General features: G+C 50.5%; 1 protein-coding gene across 10 annotated transcripts in view; it reads right to left on the minus strand.

Annotated features, from left to right (window-relative positions):
* Nucleotides 1–21,154, minus strand: part of EPN1 (epsin 1) — a 77,662-nt gene extending 56,508 nt beyond the window's left edge. For 7 of the 10 annotated variants that reach the window (XM_040424655.1, XM_040424628.1, XM_040424607.1 and 4 more), the window contains exons 1-2: nt 20,989–21,154; nt 1,830–2,064 (exon numbers count right to left, since the gene is read on the minus strand). The gene's annotated coding sequence lies outside the window, so the exon portion shown is untranslated. Of the gene's footprint in view, nt 1–1,829; nt 2,065–4,129; nt 4,218–20,984 lie in introns of those variants that run through there. The other 3 variants (XM_040424590.1, XM_040424582.1, XM_040424598.1) reach the window with 3 other exon arrangements.
* Nucleotides 21,155–21,714: the final 560 nt, after the last annotated feature.

The following is a 21,714-nucleotide window of genomic DNA, read 5'->3' on the forward strand; positions in this document are numbered from 1 at the left end:
CCGCCTATAGATAATCCCCCCCCAAAAAAAAGCTGTAGTACGATATACATAGCACGCCTATAGTACCAGCTGTAGTACGATATACCATAGCACCGCCTATAGTACCAGCTGTAGTACGATATACATAGCACCGCCTATAGTACCAGCTGTAGTACGATATACATAGCACAGCCTATAGTACCAGCTGTAGTACGATATACATAGCACAGCCTATAGTACCAGCTGTAGTACGATATACATAGCACAGCCTATAGTACCAGCTGTAGTACGATATACATAGCACAGCCTATAGTACCAGCTGTAGTACGATATACATAGCACCGCCTATAGTACCAGCTGTAGTACGATATACATAGCACCGCCTATAGTACCAGCTGTAGTACGATTACATAGCACCGCCTATAGTACCAGCTGTAGTACGATATACATAGCACCGCCTATAGTACGATATACATAGCACCGCCTATAGTACCAGCTGTAGTACGATATACATAGCACCGCCTATAGTACCAGCTGTAGTACGATATACATAGCACCGCCTATAGTACCAGCTGTAGTACGATATACATAGCACCGCCTATAGTACCAGCTGAAGTACATACATAGCACCGCCTATAGTACCAGCTGTAGTACATACATAGCACCGCCTATAGTACCAGCTGTAGTACATACATAGCACCGCCTATAGTACCATCTGTAGTACATACATAAGCACCGCCTATAGTACCAGCTGTAGTACATACATAGCACCGCCTATAGTACCAGCTGTAGTACATACATAGCACCGCCTATAGTACCAGCTGTAGTACATACATAGCACCGCCTATAGTACCAGCTGTAGTACATACATAGCACCGCCTATAGTACCAGCTGTAGTACATACATAGCACCGCCTATAGTACCAGCTGTAGTACATACATAGCACCGCCTATAGTACCAGCTGTAGTACATACATAGCACCGCCTATAGTACCAGCTGTAGTACATACATAGCACCGCCTATAGTACCAGCTGTAGTACATACATAGCACCGCCTATAGTACCAGCTGTAGTACATACATAGCACCGCCTATAGTACCAGCTGTAGTATATACACTACAGAATAGGCATTAAGTCCCCCGCTGCTTTCCCTAAAGCTCCGGTTTTGACCATGAGGTCATTCTAGTTCAGAGGAAGAGATAGAGTCATTCTTCAGCTGAAGATGGAGGGGCTGGGAGGAAGGAGGCAGTTTTCGGGGAATCTGCTCTGTAGCAGCTTGCAGGTGTCCATGCAGAAAGAGCGTCAAACTTTACTCTGCACATTATGCTTTGTTCAGGGATCCTTTAAAGGGGTATTCCGATCTCAGTCTTTCGTGGCAGAGGCAGAAATAACCTAAGTAAGCAGAGTTACAGGAAATGGAAAGGCCGACTCGGATGTTTTCCTAAATCCAGCCATCCCCGGTCGTCATTTATTTACATTTTTTAATATATACAAATCACTGAGGGGCACTAAGAGTTTTTCAGGGGTTTTTCCAGTTACACTGTATGCACAACCCCAACCCTAATCCTATACACTATAATCCTTCCAAGGGGAAGTAGCCACAAACCAACACCAAAACCAGTTCATTCATAAACATCTAGTAGGAATAATAGAGGAATGACACAACATTACATGGGGAATGCATGTAGTTACTAAAGCAGACATGTCTGGAGAACGGACAGCGCCTCCTTTAGATAACCTGCCATTCCCGGATTAGACAGGCGCAGGTGGTTGAGATATTCAGGGGAGTGTATACACCCCTTTACCACTACTGGAGCCATACGGTATGTACAGCACAAAGCGAGCGCTCACCTTTATGGAGGGGGGCTGCATTTTAGGATTAATACTGGATCAGCACATCTGACGCCTCCATCTAAATGCAAGACACTTCTTTATAAATCGGCGGGCGCTGGTCATCTGCCCCACAGACCATTAAGGATACGGCGACTGGCGAACAGACTGCAAACGTCCGACAGACGTTTACGATCAGCAGTAGAAGGTTATGGATAAATCTTAATTCCTGGTGGTGATTTCAAGGCTTCAATGTCTAGAAGAGAGAAAAGAACATCATTTATAAAACTAGGCAGCAAGGTAGAAGAATAAAAGGAAAAAACGTAAAATCATCCGCCACCACGGAAATGACGATATCAACATGAAAATGTATAGATTTAGACTATGACGTCACAATCTGTAACATAAGTGAACACCCCAAGCTTCAACTGTGTGCCTGACTAAAGGCTGCCAACCACCAGCTAGAACTCCGACTACCTCACACACATCCACGTTCAGCTCAGCTATGGATGGAGTGCTTAAAGGGGTTCTCCAGATTTAAAATGGCCACCGGCAACATGTCTTAGAATGTGAGCAGGACTGGTTGGCTCCACTGGCACAGCTGTCAAGGGGTGTAAGGGAGCGTGGCCTCACTACACGGCACTGCAATGGATGGTAATGATGCGGTCCAGTCTACGAGATGCCATCACGGCTGAGCAGCCTGACAGGAACGCTCACCAATATGTAGTATATGCAAGTGCCGGAGCGTAGTGTGTAGTGGGGCCCCCCAGGTAGCCCTACAAGTGAAGGCAACCAGTCCTGCTCACATTGTAGGACAGGTTGCCATTCTGAATCATTCCCAGAGAGCCACTTTAAGTTCATTACCACTATTTGCAATCGGTGCACAAGGCATGCTGCAGACGCACACGTGTCCACCTTTACCAGTCCCGCTAATGACCAGAACTGCTCACGTGAGCGGGGCTGGCCAAATGCCACGGCAGGGCTGGTCAATCCAGAAGTGTCTTGGACTAAGGAATGCACAAACACAGCAGGCAGCCTGAGAAGCAGTGCGGCCATCTTGGATGACAGAAAAGAAGACCAAGAATTGATCCACATGCTGTAAAGACGAAAAGGAGGTCACCAGGTCAGTGTTCTGTTTGTTCCCCAATTAATGTGATTTTCCTTTCTCGAGTCAGTGGGGTCGCTTAAAGGGGTTGTCTCACCTCAGACATTGGGGGCATATCGGTAGGATATTCCTACCTCTGGGACCCGCACCTATCTTTATAACGGTGCCCGTAAAGCGAAGGAAGGCGCACAGCGCACACATGCGGCCACCCCCCAATTATTCCTATTGGGAATGCCGAAAATAGCATGCTCAAACGCAAAAAAAAATACACAAAGATTTTCAAAATCCATCGTGTGAACACACTCTTAGGGCTGGCCGGCCCATGCTGCGGACCACAAATTGAGGTCTGCAATGCATGGGCACCCACATGCGGATGGCGGACCCATTACTTGAATGGGGTCCGCGATCCGTATGAGACGGTCCGCACTGCAAAAAAGTAGTGCATGCACTACTTTTTGCGGTGCAGAGGCATGGACAGAAAAACCCACGGAAGCACTCCGTAGTGCTTCCGATCCGTGCCTCTCTGTTCCGCATCTCCATGATTGCGGTCAAGTGAATGGTTCCGCGATCAGTGATGCGGGGTGCACACAGCGATGCCCGTGTATTGCGGACCCCCTGTATGCGGCCTGTCAATAAGGCCACGGCCGGGCAACAGCCGCGTGCATGAGCCCTTAGAAAGTCAATACCAAAAAACGGAGTATTTGTAGGGCTTTTTAGATTCAATTGGCCAATACATGTAACATCTGGCTGCGGCACCAAAAAAAATAAAATTAAAAATAGATTAAATAACAGTATTATATAACAATATTTTAAAAAATTGCAACAGAACGCGGGGGGGCCATATGAAAGAGATAAAAATGCGCTACCACTCCAGTCCCCATTGGTGCTGCATCGATGATGTCACATCTATATGAGCTCTGCATCCAATCAATGGCCCCAGTGGTCACGAGTGCAGGAATGTTATCAAGGACCAGTGGGACCTTTAAAAGAGAAGTTTTACTTAAAAAAATATCCGAAAACCCTTTTAATAGAAAGAAAGTAAGAAAGGCCAAGTCTGCAAAAGTCTTCCCTTTGTTAGCCTCTCCTTAGTAATGCCGTAAATCAGTACAGTATATAAAGCACTAGGGCCGACGAGGTATGTTTTTTTATTTGTCGGCCTCGTCACAGGGCTATAGACAGGAGGGATCTGTTGCAATAGAAAACCCCATTATAATACCTGAAACACGCTATTTCTGCTCCGTGTAGAAAAGGACATGGCGCCGTCAGGAAAGTCTCTGCGCCTGCTATGTGCTTGTGAACAAGACAAAGTTCAAAATGACTAGATAAGATAAGGGAGAAGGTACCGTGGGCGGCACCCCCAGCACTGTAGTCAGAGGCGGCACTGGCTAAAGTCCCATTTCCAGGGTTGTTCTAACCCCCCGATCGATCCACGCTGCACGACCTGGCACCACCCTGATGGAGGCTGAAAATATCCTCATGCACACAGAAACTGATTGGTGCAGAGCTGCGGCACCTTCAGTGTTTTTCCCTGCGCCCCGGCCGCTTGTCGGTGCACATGTGAACGATGCCCCTGGAGAAGAGTCTCCGAGCAAATAGGACCCCTGTCATCAGCATTTAGAGAGGGAGATGTATTAGAAAGGAGTACCAGAATGAAGCTGTGCTGACACTTGAGAGCTAGTGAGGACAGCAGCATCCTGCACACACAGATCTCACATCCAGCATGAGTTACTGAAACTAGTAGGAGGCTGCAAAACTGAATGTCGGAGGGTCTGGAAATGAATGAAACGTGTAGTCTGAAATGTAAGAGCGATTGTATATACTGTATATCATTATAGGTATGTAACGGTCTAGTAATGCTTCCCCAACAAACCACATCTCGTGTGGAGATTCTCGTACGTTGCGCACTTTATTTCTATCTGATGCTGCTGTGTGAGAAATTCTTGGTGCACAATCTGACGTTTCCTGAACTGAATGCTCCTCTGTGCTTTACATGCCAGGAAAGAGAGTCCTTAGGGTATAAAAAAAAACATCTTTTTTCCCTTTCCCATCAGCAAAACATGATGTGTGGGGAATATCAGGAGGGCTCTTTAACCCTTCAAATTGCAGAAGTAACGTACAGTCAAAAGTAAAGTTTAATCTTCCAGTCAGCTTAAAGGGGTTTTCCAAAAGTAAAAAAATTCAACAACACAGTAAAGTAATTTTCTGACAAAAGTAAAAGGGGTTGTGTCACTTCAGCAAATAGCGTTTATCATACAAAGTTAATACAAGCACTTACCAATGTATTGTGATTGTCCATATTGCCTACTTTGCTGGCTGGATTCATTTTTCCATCACGTTATACACTGCTCGTTTCCATGGTTACGACCACCCTGCAATCCATCAGCGGTGGCCATGTTTGCACACTATAGGAAAAAGCACCAGCCTATGCGCACTCCCGCGATACCGGCCACAAGAGAGGTCATAGCTTTTTTCTATAACAAGGAAGCACGACCACTGCTGCTGGATTACAGGGTGGGTCATACCCCTAGATATGAGCAGTGTATAATGTGATGGAAAAAATGACTCCAGCCAGCAAAGGAAGCGATATGGACAATCACAATACATTAGTAAGTGCCTTGTGTTAACGTTCTCTAACATGATAAAATGCCATTTGCAGAAGTGAGAGGACCCCTTTAAAGTTAACGGACTCTCTTTTTTGGCGATGTTGATGTTTTTTCTAGTGCTCTGTATTTGTAGAAAATTGGCGCTGCTTTTACCTCTGTCCGCCCTTATTTGGATGATGTCTGTAGTTTGCAGCCTTTTTGCGGCATGGATTTTGGTGCAGATTCCCGCATTTAGAACCAACGCAGAAAAGGGTGAAATCCGCCTGCCATAGATTTACATTGGGAAAACCGCATGTTAGATTACACAGCATGTTTTTTTTCCCCGCTTGCGGTTTAAAAGCCAGAAAAAAATGCAAAAAAAACATTTTTGGTGCAGATTCTGCTCCGAATCCATGTTCAATTGAACCAGGTAGAATAAAGAACTGCGCCCAAAATGTTAAGCGGAGTCAATGTTTTTTTCAGCACAGAAAAAAAAAACTGAATTATTTTTGACATATGAAATTTGTTGTTTCGTTCCTTGCTTCTTTGGTTTATTCAGAAGCCCCGCCGCGCGCAGCCTCCCTCCTCCCCACCCAGGAGGAGCCGCCGCCGCAGCCCCCCTCCTCCCCACCCAGGGGAGCCGCCGCCGCAGCCCCCCTCCTCCCCACCCAGAGAGCCCGCCGCCGCAGCCCCCCTCCTCCCCACCAGGAGGAGCCGCCGCCGCAGCCCCCTCCTCCCACCCAGGAGGAGCCGCCGCCGCAGCCTCCCTCCTCCCCACCCAGGAGGAGCCGCCGCCGCAGCCTCCCTCCTCCCCACCCAGGAGGAGCCGCCGCCGCAGCCTCCCTCCTCCCCACCCAGGAGGAGCCGCCGCCGCAGCCCACTTCGGATTCGTATCTTAAAAACGTTCTAAATCCGCAGATAGAATACCGAAGACATTCACCAAAGTCTTGAGCGACCTGCGGCCGAGACGAAGTTTGGTTACACGTAGCCCATACATTTTAAAGCTGTACGGAAACAGCATTACTAACGTAATTTTTTAACGAATAGACTTCGGATCTAGTGATCCGCTCAAGCTAGTCTAAGAATCGATGCTCTAGATTGTTATTACAATGGGGGATGCAGGTAGTTACTAAAACAGGACCTGTCAGGAGCAGGGACGGGTCCTCTTTAAGTAAATAAATAAAAAAAAGTTAATTTTGGAAAGCCCCTTCAAGCCAAAGTGGTCATTCTGGTCTGCCGTCCTTTTTTTAGATCACATTTCTTCATTCTGGTCTGCCGCCATCTTTCCGGTCTTTTTTTAAAAACGAGATTTTTGTATAACTTACCAGTAAAATCTCTTTCTCGCATCTTTCCTTGGGGGACACAGAAGACCTTGGGTATAGCTCATCTCCCTAGGAGGCGTGACACTAAGTGAAGACTGTTAAGCCCCTCCTCCACAGCTATACCCTCAGCCTGGAGAGAGAGGACTGCCAGTTGCGTGTCCAAGTATGAGAAAAAGCAAAGTCCAAAAATTGGAACCAACAAGCCAACTACCCAAAGGGTAAAACAAACTCGAAACAGTCAGAGAAGAACAAAGAAATGGGTGGGTGCTGTGTCCCCCAAGGAAAGAGCGAGAAAGAGATTTTACTGGTAAGTTATACCAAAAATCTCGTTTTCTCGCCCAATTTCCTTGGGGGACACAGAAGACCTTGGACGTTCAAAAGCAGTCCCCAAGGGGGAGGGACCACAGCACCAAGGCGAAGCACCCGAAGGCATCAAAAAACCGCCGCCTGCAGACCCTGGCGGCCCAAGGCAGCATACACCGAAGTCCGAGTAAGCCCCCTGTAGAACTCGGTAAGGTGTGCAAGGAAGACCAGTGACCGCCTTGCACAAATGCATGGCCGAAGCCTAATGCCTCGGCCCAGGAAAAAACCGACAGCTCTTGCCAAATGAATGGTGACACCAAAAGCAGAACCCCTGCCCTGGTGCGGCAACCACAACAAGAGCCACTCTGAGAAAGCGGAGGAAAGCCACCCTGGAGCCGTCAACCCTTTGCGCGGACCTCCTGGAAACCCAAGAGACCGGACGTCGACAAGAGTCGGAGATCTCCAAGTAAAAACTGCAAGGCTCAAACAACGTCCAAATCGGTGAAGTGTCCGTTCCAGGGGTGGGAAGGGGAGGACGACTGCCTCAATGAAATGAAGGACAAACACCACCTTCAGAAGGAAGGAAGAGACGGAATGGAGAACAGCCCTGTCCTGGGGGAAGACAGAAGGCTCGGAACAAGAAGGGCCGCCACTCAGGCACCCGTCAGATGACACGATGGCTACAGAAACCCAACCGTACAGGACAAAAGGAGTAGAGAGAACTTCTGTAACGGCTCCCAAGGAAAAATTGGAGCGCCAAGAGCCCAGTATGTAGTTCCCAGGACGGTACCGGAGGGCAGTACAAGGAAACCCAAGAGCCGCTCCATGGAAGAAGTTCCTGACAGGCCCAGAGGGTCGGGGAACGCAGAAAGAGGAAGGACGGGAATGACACTTGATACTTCAAGCAACAGAGTCCCAGGCCCCAGGTCCAGGCCGGGACTGGAGAAAGACAGAACCATGGAGAAAGGCAGAGTGGGGGAACGCCCAGCTTCCCACAGAACCCCAGGTAAAGCCCTAAGTCCTACCACAGATCCTGGACGAAAACTCGGCTAGAAGCGAACACTAGCGAGCCCCACTAGAGTCGCCTGGGCAAGCGGGTGAAAACCCAATGATCAGGCGCAGACCAGTAATACGGGCAGAAACAGTCGTAGAACTGGTCCCGTCGGCCCCCCTGAGCAAGGTTGTCCCTATCCCCCCAGAGTGGGGAAGCAGAAGGACAAACGGACAGGAACCGAAGGTCCGCCCAGCAACCGCCAGGACAAGACAGGCTAAAGCCGAAGCCAATGTAGCCACTACAGGAAGACGGACTACAGTTCCGGTGTGGGAGATCTAAAGACAATCCTGACCAATGGTAGTCCTCCCAAGTTACCGAGAAGGTGAATCCAAAGCAGAAACATTGCCTAGAATGGAAAAAACGCAATCTGCACCCAGCGGGAGGACAGAAAGCGGTAGACCGGCGGTAACTAGGCACACAGCTAGTACAGCCAGTGTGGACAAGAGAGACTCAAAAGGAACACCAGAACCATCCAAATGAACAACCATGCTCTCCCCAGAGGGAAGGGCAGTGAAAGAACAGCCTCTGAAGCGTGGCCGGAACAGACGCCACATCGGAATGATCTGTACCGAGTGGGAGCCAAACAGAGCCGGCGAGAAAAGGCAGGCGAGACAGAGGCCGGTATAACACCCTCCAACCAAAAGGGGGAGTGGGCAACAGAGAGGCCATAGGACAGCTCAAAAGCAGAACACCGCTACACAGAGACGCCCGGTTCACCGCCTCGCAGAAGGCGAATACCCTGAAGAACCCAAGGTGGAGGTCCCCCGGACCTGTATAAGCGAGCACCCAAGAGAAGTTGGGTGACCTTCCCAAGAAGAGCGGCCCGAACCTGGTAGCAGATCAGACTGAAGCACCGAGGGCGCCAATCCGGAAAGAATCATACCACACTGCACCCGAAGAGGAGGAAATGGTATTAGGCGAGGGGACCGTAGTCCCGCCAGAGCCAACATAAAAAGCGAAGGGCGCTGCAGACAGCGCTCTCGACCATGCGACCACTAGCACAGGGAAACAATGCCGCGGAAGGACAAATGGGCCAACGAAATGAATGAGTACCACCCAGCTCTGTGCAGTAGCGAACAGTAGAGCCCGTCTACTTAAATATAAGGTATTCATTTGTTGTTTATTGGACAACACCTTAGGCTTACCCAGATGGACAGAATGATCTCCTTAGAGAATAGGGCAAGGCTTGCGGCAATCATCGTATCCCAAGAGAAAAAAAAAAAAAAAAGCATGTCGCAGGAGGAAGGAGGCTACGTACGAGTAGCCCCGTAAGCAGTGAGAAGGCCAACCCACCTACGGACGAGAAGGCATACACGCCCAAACAACGCACAAGAACGTCCGCTCAATGCAAAAAATATCACTCCGCGAAGAGGGCCAGCCACAGAGTGCCACAGTATCTACGGGAGTGCAAACTGAAAAGGTAGTTATGCACAAGACTAGTATGGAATGCGATGGAACGCAAACTGACCGCCCCGAAAGGGGGAAATGTACCTGGCAAACTGCAGTGGGCAAAGAATGCAAAGGCCTGCCCCAAAAAGGGGGTGAAGCCCAAGACCGTACCTACGTCAGAGAAGTAGGGCATACCATACTTCGCCCAGAAAGGCGCCATGCACATGGCACACTGTATCCAGCAGGAACGCAGGAGGTCCACCTAGTGAAAAGGGGGACATGCACAGGGCTAACCTAGCATTAAGTGAGTGTGCAACAATTCACCCAACACCGAAATTTCGTGAGAGTGTAACTACTCCGCCAATGAAGGGGAACATGGGCAAGTCCAGTATCAGCACATACAAGGACAGCCTTGAATCTTGTGAGCGTGCAAAATTCCACCCATGGAATGAGGGGTGGTCACGCACAAGGCCAGCACCGTATCCAAGGGGAGCGCAAGCGTTCCACCCATGTTAGAGGCCATGCTCAAGGCCAGCAACGCATTCAGGAGAATGCGAGTAGTCGGTGAGAATGTGTGTATGCCACCTGAAGGAGGCATGCCCATGGCCGGCAGCGAATCCAGTGAGAGTGCGTACACCGCCCACGGAAGAGGGGTCATGCATATGGCCGGCCGCGGATCCAGAGAGAGTGCAAGCACCCCGCTATGTATAGGGGTCATGCACATGGCGAACAATGCACCGCGAGAGAACAACCACCGACAGAGTGGAGTGTATGTATGCCGCCACCCGGGAAGGAGGCTGCCCAAGGCCGGCCGTGAATCCAATGAGAGTACATCATACCGCCTATGGAAGGTGGTCATGCACATGGCTGGCAGTGAATCCAGTGAGAGTGCCGAATGCCGTCCACAGAAGGGAGTCATGCCTATGGCAGGCAGCGAATCCAGAGAGAGTGCAGCGTTCCGCCTAAGGAAGGGGGTCGTGCACATGGCCAGCACCGTATCCGGTGAGAGTGCAGTATTCCGCCTAAAAAAATGGGGTCATGCACATGATCGGCAACGAATCCAGTGAGAGTGTAGCGTTCCGCCTATGGAAGGGGTCACGCACATGGCCGGCAGGCGATCCAGTGAGAGTGCCGTGTTCCACCTATGGAAGGGGGTCGTGCACCATGGCCAGCATTGTATCCGGAGAAAATGCAGTAGGCCGCCAATGAAAGGGGGATCATGCACAAGGCCAACCCGCAGTTAGGGAGAGTGCAGTATCCCGCCCAGGAGGGGGGTCCTGCACATGGCAGGCACCAAACTGGAGAGGGTGAACGAATGTTGCCTACAGAAAAAGGCATGCACCTTGACCAGCGCCGTAGCGCGGAGAGGGCAAGAAACCGCCTAGAAGGGGAAAAAAGACCCTGGCAGTGCCGCAGGCCGGAGCGCGCGACACCATGCCGCCTATGGAAGGGGGGCATGTATACAGGCAGCACTCTGAGATGAGGCTGCAGCGTCCTGCGCAGCCCACAAGTCATATATATAATAAATAAATTTTTTTTTTTTTTTTAACACACAGCCTCACTGAGGCAGAAAAAAGGGGGGCCACCTACAGGGCAACAGATCCACCCATACAGGCCCATCGGAAGCCGGCCTGTTCCCAAAGGGTTAACAGGGATCCGGCCTGGGGGGCGGCACTGCGATCCTTGGGGGCGGGGGAACCTCCAGGCGGGAAGAATTCGCGCCTGGAGAAGTTCCAGCCCCCTCCAACAGAGGCCTGTATTTTGCGGCCTAGTAGGCCGTGAAGCTGGGCCTAAATTTTTAGCGGCGCCCAGCTGACCGGGGCCTGCACAGTATTTAAAAGTACCGGCCGGGCCTACGGAGCGGCACATACTGGCCGCGGGTGCCCACCCCGCGGGCCGGAAGAGCCGGGGCCTAAATTTTTAGCGGCGCCCGGCTGACCGGTGGCCGCAAGTACTTAAAGTACCAGCCGGGCCTACGGAGCGCACATACCGGCTGCGGGTGCCCACCCCGCGAGCCGGGGACCCGGATAGAGCGGGATCGCGGCCTTGAAGTGGAACACAAGTTTGCGGCGCCTGGCCGACCGGAAGTTCCGACGGTCGGCCGGGGCTGTTGAAGCGCTCATTTGCAGGCCGCGGTGCCCACCCAGCTGTCCGGGAGTGAGGACCCTGCACCCATTTCACCCCTGGAGCGGGCCCTTGGCCTAGAACAGCGCTCCATATGGCCGGCAGCTACAACCACCTTTCCCCTGGACTAGTGCCCGTGAGAGCAGGGAGGGTCAGTGGCAGCAAGGCGCGGGCCCTCTGGCCCTGAAGTAGTGGCCGGTAAGAGGGAGGGGGACCCTGAGACCGGGTCTGTGAGGGTGGGACGCCTGCATAACCCCTCGTCAGGGGCAGCTAGGTGCGGACCTCCGCAGCTCCCTAGGCATTCCTCTTGTGGAACAAGGGTGCCAATGTCCTGGAGGCCAGGAGAGAGGGAGCAGATGTCGCCCTGCGGCAGCCCAGGGGCCAGCCTAGGTCTAGCAGGGACAGAAGGGTCCATAGGCCCAGTATAGGGTCAGGCACGCAGGAGACCGGGGGGGGGGGGGGGGGGACGTAGGGCTGGAGAAGCCAATCTCTCACCATAGTCGTCTTCACCCTCGGTCCGTTCCAGCAGGGTCGCCCCTCAGCTACTGGCACCGTAGTGGCAGGACGCTGGAAGAGGGACTTGGCGTGCGGGCGACCCTTGCGCTGGCGGGATGCAGGGAGCTGGGCTGCCCTGGTCCACCTTGCCTTCTGTGGGGAGGCAGCAGTGCGGGTGACCGGCACTGGCGCAGCTCAACCCCGGGAGAACAGAGAGGTCTAGTGCGTCTCTGTTATCCCTGATGATCTGGAACAAAAAGAAAATAAAAAAGTAAAAATCTAAAATTGAAACAAGGAGAAAGCAGCCCTGCAGAGCAGGGAGTGTCTTGCCTCCTTGGACACTAAGCAAAAACTGGCAGTCTCTCTCTCCAGGCTGAGGGGATAGCTGTGGAGGAGGGGCTTTAACAGTCTTCACTTAGTGTCACGCCTCCTAGGGAGATGAGCTATACCCAAGGTCTTCTGTGTCCCCAAGGAAATTGGGCGAGAAAGTGGGTTGATGCACTATAGTGCACTTAGATGGTACGGCGTGATACGCTCGCTATATACAGCCATCCATCCAGTTACAATATCAACTGGTTTCAGGGCCACATTGTTGAAACTGTTGTCACCTTAGGTCATCATTGTAATCAGAAAATCAGTACATAACATGGAGCCCCCGCCCTCACATGGCGTCCAAAGGAGCCGCTCCTCATGGCGGCAGGGAAGAGCGGTACAGAACATGCGGTACCGCACTGTACTGCAGGGAGGCGCCACTAGACAGCAGATCCATCACTCACACATATACAGTGCCAGTGGTTGTGGTTTGTATGAATAAGGTGTTACATTACAATACCCCAGGAAACCTCATTGTACGCCGAGGCCATTGTATATCAGAGGAACTATGGAGATCACGGATATAAACACCGACGTGAAGAAAATCTGCCCGAGAGCTGCATTTCATTGTCCTCCTATAAGAATAGATAAGAAAGACATAAAAGGCAAGGATGTGAAAAAAAAAAAAAAATGCAGTCCCAGGGCTCTATTCACACCTCAGATCGGAAGCCACGAAGCATTGCCGGCTCTGCTGCATCACCCCACAGACTTCTAAAGGGCTCCGCTTTCTGGAGTGTTGAACGGCGCTGTAGGCGGCATTATTCTTCACTTCAAATCTGACCGGATGTGAGCACTTGGCAATGAGATGCTGGGCTGGTTCACATGTGGACAATAGGCTGCACGCTTCGTCTGCAGGCCACTTGTGCAGTGGACACTTAGTGGAGAAGCTCCACTTCTGGGCGCACTATATATAGTGGGGATTTACTCCGGTAGACAGGGGTGCGGGTGCAGTAGAGAGGAAATGGAGTCCAGGTAACGAAGCAAAAGAGCGTTTATTTCACACTTGCTCAAACAGAAAATAAAAACAGTCACTTGGTGTTCGTTCACACACAAAATAACCAAGAGCTCCACCTGGCTCCTTTACTGGAATAAGTCGTGTCCCTGCCGATCGCACAGCCACACAAAGTATTCCCCCAGGATGCTGGTGCTCTGTACGCCTGTGTCGGGGTCCAGGCCTCAGCTCCAACACTGCAGAAACCACGCAGAGTCACAGTGACTTCCTTCCTTCTCTTCCAGCTGAGGTTGCTGCCTGGGAATTTAAATCCCATCTCCAAAACCTGGTTCTGGAACGTGGGGAGTAGGCACCCACCCAACTCATTACCTACTCCCAGTAAAAGCCGGCCCGGATTAGATTTGCAGCCATATTAAGTATTAAAAGGTGTCAACAGCTTCTGCCGTTAACACACAAAACCCGGCTTTTACCTTACCGAGTATCTTTCATGTCCGGGAGGTGTAACTAGACATTTAATTATATATACTGTGGGCCAGATTTATCATTAGTTCAGGTCAGAATAATGGAGTGAAAAAGTCCCCAAAAAAGTCCCAAACGCTAAACTGTTTTTCTGCTCTGCACTATGCTCGCCCAGTTTTCTGAAAGTAGGCGTGTTTTCTTATGTAATTGAATCCTTAGACAGATTTACTATTGGGACTATTTAAAAAGTCGCAAAAAAGTCGCAATTTCACTCAGTGAGGACCATGCTTATCTTATGAGACTTATAGTACATGCGACTTTTTCATAAAAACGTGCGACTTTTTCGTAAAGATGTGCGACTTTTGTAAAGCTGCTTACTGACGGATAAACTGCTACCGTCAAACCACATTTATTACAGTCTTAAAGGGCCGATCTAAATCTGACTTGGCTAAACTGACTTTAGCCATATGTGAAAGTGGAGAGAGCTGTCAGAGTAATGATAAATCTGGCCCTGTATGTTCAATATGCATAAATACAGTATTTCAGTTGGTAACAGCCCTTTTAGGTTTTATTTTCGGCCCTTAGAATTGGTCAGGCTGACAATGTGGCCCCAACCAGAAAAGGTTGTGCATCCACTCATCTCAGATCCTTCTGTCTTCTGAACATGCTCTATTTTTTTGCAGTGCGGACGGATCACGGACCCATTCAAGTTGAATGGGTCTGGATCAGTCGCAACAGCCGCACGGATGGTGCCCGTGCATTGGGGACTGCAAATTGCGGCCCCCAATGCACGGAACGGCCGTGAGAATGAGCCCCAACAGTGAGGGATGGTGGAGGGTCCCTTGCAAGCTCGGGGTTGCATTTCAGCAAATGGAGTTGGGTTTTGGACAGGATTCATGGTGTCCTCAGTGCTAAGAAATCCAGGCAGATACTTTCATCATCTAATATCATAAAGGAGGCGTCTGATTGGCTCCAAAATGTATTCGGCAGCAGAACATCGACCATAAACATACAGCCAATGTCATAAGAACTAAAGAGAAGAACATAGAGTCCTGGAAGGATGATATAATCCCCACAGAGCCCTGATCTCAACATCATCCAGTCTGTCTGGGATTCCATGAAGAGACAGAAGAATCTGAGCAAGTCTACCTGCACAGAAGATCTGAGCTTAGTTCTCCAAGATGTCTACAACAACCTCCCTGTGTGTAAGTACCTAGAACTGACGGTAAAGGCGGTCACACCATATATTGATTGGATTTAGGATTTTCTTCTCTTCATTCACCTTGCATTTTGTAATTGATAGCAATAACCAGTGACGCTTCTATTTTTGAAATCATTAAGAATATTACAAGTTGCCCAGAGTCCAATGACCTGTAGAGAAGCACCGACACCGCGGCCGGCTCAATGAATAATTCAGGTACTTTAAGGGCAACGAGATCCATACGAATACTTGCAGATTTTACCCATTGCAGGTGAAGTCCGCAGTATAGATGGTCACGCTGCGGAATTAACCTGTTGATTCCAAGCAGATTCCTTGTGGATCTTTTATGCAACGTGTGGATGAGATTTTGTTTAAAAACGGTGAGGACTCATGCACGCAATTTCACGGCACATGCAACCTCACGTGGACATACCCTTATAGGGGTTTATCTGGTAATATATATCTATAGATGACCTATCCTAAGGATAGATCATCAATCTCAGACCGGCGGTGGTCAGACACCCAGGACCCCCATGATCAGTTGTTAAAAGAGGCCAGGCGCTCTGTGTGGCCTGTCCTTAGGATTGGCTACTTTCACACTCTCGTTTTGGCTTTCCACTTGCGAGATCCTTTTGAGACCGATTGTGAGAGCCCTGAACGGATCAGTTTTGCCCTAATGCATTCTGAATGGAAAAGGATCCGCTCAGAACGCATCAGTTTGCCTCCGTTCAGTCTCCATTCCGCTTTGGGGACGGACACCAAAATGCTGCCTGCAGCGTTTTGGTGTCCGTTTGACGAAACTGAGCCATAACGGGTCCGTTCTGACACACAATGTAAGTCAATGGGGACGGATATGTTTTCCCTGACACAATAGAAAACTAGTTAAAGATAATACAAACGGATCCGTTCTGAACGGATGCAGACGGTTGCATTATCTGAACAGATCCATCCATGACGGATCCGCACAAAACCGAAGTAAAAGTAGCAATAGTAAAATCCCGGATGAACCCTCCAAAGGATTGTCCCAGCATTGACAATTTATCTCCTGTCCACAGGACACTACAATGGGGGTCTCGAACCCTCCTCACCACTAGGTTTGAATGGATGGCGATGTTAAATTAAATGCTATGGAAACTATGCCACCCATCCTGAAAACAAGGGGTCCCATGTATGACGGGAGTGGTAGTGGTATGGCGGTTCCCACTACATTCGCTTCTATGGACTGGCAGAGAGCAGTCTACGTCAGTCCTGCAGAAGAGAATAGAGCAGTGGACCGATATGTGCATCTCTGCTCCATTCAGAGAGAGACCCCTTGTTCTCAGCGAGTCCAGCCGTCGGACCCCTCACGATCCGTACATTTTCATGAGATAACCCCTTCTAAATACATCACCGTCACAAAAGGCTGGTTACCCACACCAAATACACGGGGGGGGGGGAAGGCAAGAGCTGTAGGCAGTGTGGGCATGCTGGGAGTTGTAGTTTTGCAACAGCTGAAGAGCCTCGGGTTGGCCATCCCTGCCTTATAAATATGTCATCATCCGCCACTGCATCCGAAAGGAGGAACTTCGCAGCAAAACTCCATGACACAGAGGAAGGACTGGAACGTGTGCGCTTATTTTTATCTGCCACCTGTGAACGTGCCCCGAATTATTACACCGCAACATTCACGCAACCCAAGAGGTGTAGTGGCCGCCGTCGGCTCGTGTCGCTAATTATCAGATATCATAATAATTACCAAACGCCGACACATGTCTTAATTAGGGCGAATTTCCACGCTCACTCGCCCTAACGTGCAGTGGATAAACACTGTAAAGTGGGTGTGAAAATGACAACACAATCGACAATTTGCACTAAAACAGCTCCTGGAGAGCATGTGCTGGGCTTCTGCTTATACACAGCAGCCAATCAGGAGAGAGCAGCCTTCTGAACCAATGAGGAGGCAGGGGGTGTGTCGCAGACTACATCAGACTCCAAGTGAACCCTGGAGCTAAACTGTAGTCAGATCTCAGCTCTGTCCTAACGGAGAGAGCTAAAAAGCCACAAAGGAAAATACACAGCATGTAGGTACTGATTCATGATCCCACCACCGGCCATCACAGGTGAGATCGGGCAGCGGCAGAAGTACAAGTAGCAATAGAACTACAAACTAAACTATAAAAATATAAATGTGCGCCCGTCCATCTACTCATCAGACAGACCGTGCATCTGACAGCAGCAATCGAGTGAAAGGATGAAACGTTCGGGCGCTGCACGTGGCGTCTTATAGCCCAAACTGTACCTCCGTGGTACACGTCACACATCGCCCAATGAAGGTTTGGGGGGGTTTTAATGCAGTGTGTACCTCCCCAGCGGCATGGTAAAGGAGCCGCCAATATTTACTAATGCTCGGTGCAGGTTAAAGAGGTTCTTTAGAACTGAAAAATGCATGACCCCGTGCTGATCGGCCGCTCGAACGGACCATGAGGCTGGGATGAGACCTCACATACATCAGACACATGCCTTTCTGCATCTTGGTCCAATTTAAAGGGGGTGAGCCCACCTGGGACATGGATGGCATATCACTAGGAGGGCGTGCATCTCCATTCATCGCTATGGGAGTTCCACGCTCGGCAATTTTTTTCGAGTCCCATAGCAGCGAATGGAGGGCGCCGAGTATGTGTGGCTGCTCTAGCTTTAATTTTGTGTCTCGTTCTAGAGATAGGAGCAGATCTCAGACATGGGACACTGCACCTAGCGATATGCCATCAATGTCCCAGATCGGAATACACCTTAAAAAGGACCTCTCCTGACATGCCTATTTTAATAGCTTCATGCATCCCCCCAATTGGTAACACCCCTCTGTACCCTTACTGCAGACTGCTGACAATCAGTGATGGCCAGTTCGCCGCGTACACATGCGTGCTGCCATCTTAAATGACAAGTCCGGCGATGCACAGGTAAGTCCTTACCTGTGCCTGTGCGCGAGCCGGTCTGAAATGAATGCGGTCACCGGGAGCAGGCAGTTCCGAGAAACAGTCACTGGGGGCTTTCATCGGGCTGTTCTCTGAACTGCCTGCACCCGGAGGACCGCATTTCATTTCAGACCGGCTCGCGCACAGGCACAGGTAAGGACTTACCTGTGCATCGCCAGACTTGTCAGTTAAGATGGCAGCCCGCATGTGTACGCGGCGAACAGGCCATCACTGCTGACAATTCATTTATAACTTCTAGCAGGAATAATAGAGGAATGGCGCAACATAGAGCCATAGGAATAGATGCTCCAGAATTGTTATCACATGGGGAACGCATGGAGCTATTAAAATAGTCCATGTCAAGAGAGGTGAGAGGTCCTCTTTAAGTCAATGGGGCTGAGCTGCAGTACCTAGCACAGCCACTATACAACGTATGGCGCAATACTTGTCCAGTCGCAGCAGACGACAGGAGCGGCGAGAGTTGGATCCCCACCACCAGATACAGATAACCTATCCCGGGCATACGTCATCATTACTGAAATCCCTGAAAGTCCCTTTTATACGGAGTGCCCATGTGCACTGGCATTACCCTGCGTGATAGCGCCCAGTGGTGCTGTCATCTGCAAATGTCGTACAAAGTTTCCGATCGCAGAGGTACATAGCGGCAGATGAAGGGGTGTGTGACCAGACACGTCATACAGCCTCCTCCATTAAAGCGCAGTGTGAATGACTCCCGACCTGCAGGACCCGAGCATGTGTAGCCGGCAGGTGCACTGCATTTCACTCAGAGGAGCAATGACGACGCACTGGATCGCATGCGCCCATCATACGGACAAGAGTGCCACCCTTACGGGTCCGAGCTGCAGGGTGGGATAAGAAGCTGGTCGAAGCTTAGGCCGGGGGATAAGAACGGAGGCTCCCAAGTCTGACAACTAGTTCATAGTCCTAAATCAGGCAGGTCCTTATCAATCTGTACCCGCATTGAAGGAAGCCTGTACACACAGCTGCAGTGTAAAGCACAGGGGATGAGACTACACGTATGTTTCAGATGAGCATGCAGGGATACTCTTGTTCTAAAAATGACATATACCTCGACAGAGTCCCCCACGAGTATATGGGGTAATCGGTGATCATTTGAATCCATGACGGCAGTGTGAACAGGGCCCTGCTAGAGTCATGGGGGCACAAGACCTCTCCTGTACCACAAAACGTTCCAAAACAGGTCGCAAAATGGGACACTAATGGCAGATCCACAGTATGACACAGATGCGGGGTCTTGTATCTCCAGGACAGGGGTCCTCCTCCGACCCAATGAGGTGGGTGCTGGCCGATGTGGAGAATGAATGGAGAGGCGGCTGCGCATGCGCCCAGTTCACTCCATTCACTTCTATGGGGGTAGCCCAGCACTGCCATTTCTGTGGCTACCATAGAAATGAACGGATACCGCCACACGCACGCGCAGCTGCCGCTCCATTCGTTCTCACCGGATGCACTGGATAGGGCGGGACCCTGGAAACCTGCATCCTGGACAACAGAGAGGACCATAGATGTCTAGGATGGAAATACCCTTTAAGTCCGCAACCAAAGGCAGAACGACACTATACGTCTCTGCCGATCACAGTTAAAAGGGCTTGTGCAGGACTAGGAAAAGATGGCAGAGCCCCACCTGTCCACAGAGGAGTGCGGTATTACAGCCCAGCCCCATTTCACTTCAATACCAGGCACGACCTATGGACGAATCTGGGGCTGTTTTTTGGAATAAAGCAACCATGTTTTTCTAGTTCTGGAGAACCCCTTTAATGTGTAGGGCAGGGGCTTTATCCGGGGTGCGTTCACATACGTCCAGCGATTTCAGAGCCACCTAGGAAGGGAATGCACCCCGGCATCCCCTGCAGAGTCTACACAGGCTCGCACGTCTGTGTGTGTGGTAGCACGGTTCATGTTTCACGCGTGATCCATCCGTGATTTCAGTCCATGTGTTATCCGTGTTTCACAGAAACTAGAATATCTTCTACCAATGATCCGTGAAAAACAGACGGATTTTCACGGATTGTAATTTAGGCGTGAGGATCCGTAATAGGGCGTGCTCCAGTGGTGTCCCTGCGGTCCAGGAAAAACCACCATTAAAGTCAATGGATACGTGAGCAGTCGGTGGAGACCACGGCGACTCACTGACTTGTGAACCAGCGCAGTCTTATGACCCAGTACAATCATGCCGGAGGTGTGCGGTAATATAGTAACGAGAACCCAACCTCAAAGTACTACAGAGGCCCTATGGGTGCCCCCTTCTCCGCAGCACCCGGTGCCAGCCCCTAATAGGCGCACAGCCCTGGGATGACACCGTCCCGTTCCCTGCGATTTCTGCTGAGCCATGCATTGCTGGAAACAATATCTGGAGGCCACAATGACCCGAAACAAAGGCTCGTCCAGACCCAGGGACATGTCCCCTGTGCCCATCAACCCACGACGTACCCGCAGCCCATGGCAGGACTGCCCCTCTGGCTTTAACACTAGGAGTAGAGTACAGCTCTGCAGACACTGACACATGCTGGCAGGCTTGCAGCTTTGGGTGGGACTAGAGCTCTGACAGAGGTATCACACACAGCTGCAGCAGCATCACCACATCCACAACAAGTCTATGGGGGGCAGATGTGATGACACAGGATCAATGCTGGAGCACAGCCTCCATCTGTCACATCCAGCAGCATTCACCTCCAGAGCTGCACGCAGGGTGATGAAGGGCAACGGACCGGGATGCGGCACAAGGAACAGACCCAGGCATGTACGGGTGTCAGCGGGGTAACGACAGAAATGTCAGCCACACTACGTCACCCCGGTGACTAATAACCCTCCGCCGTCAGCCTCACCTACCTCTCCGCTGAGCTTCTGGCGGCGGCCGTGCTCACACTGGGAAAGCTGCCCCCTTCCGCTTCCTGATAATGGAGGTTTCCTCATTCGACCGAGGCCTCCCCTTCTGGTGTCTCCGCTACACGACCAGCAGGCAACAGTATACGCCCCAAAGCCTACGCCCTTTCACCCCCGGAAGTAGAAGAAAAAGGGAAGTGTTACACAAGATGTCGCCGCTTCCGCCCTTAGCGTGACGTCATTTTTGCCGCCCCTACAACATACAAAGCTTTATTAAATAGAGCGGCTTACACACTGACTTTGGGCCTGGGGGATTTTTTTTAATCGGTTTTGGTTGCCCGCGGCAACCAATCACAAGTCAGCTTTTATTCTATTAGTGCTGTTGAAGAATAAAAGCTGTGCTACGAATGGTTACTATGGGCGTGATAACCAATCACAGCTCAGCTTTTATTTATTATAGTGCTGTGGAAGAATGAAAGCTATGCTACAATTGGTTGCTATGGGCGAGATAACCAATCACAGCTCAAGCTTTTATTTATTATAGTGCTGTGGAAGAATGAAAGCTGTGTTACAATTGGTTGCTATGGGCAGAATACCCAGCCACAGCTCAGCTTTTATTTCTTACTAGCAGAAGGACACGGCTTCGCACGGATATATTTCATCTATATTATTTAATGTTTCTGTGTGTTGTTAAAAGATATCGACAGTATCCCCCATAACAGTGACCTCTAG

The sequence above is a fragment of the Bufo bufo genome, chromosome 1 (assembly GCF_905171765.1).
Source record: "Bufo bufo chromosome 1, aBufBuf1.1, whole genome shotgun sequence".
Lineage (NCBI taxonomy): Eukaryota > Metazoa > Chordata > Amphibia > Anura > Bufonidae > Bufo > Bufo bufo.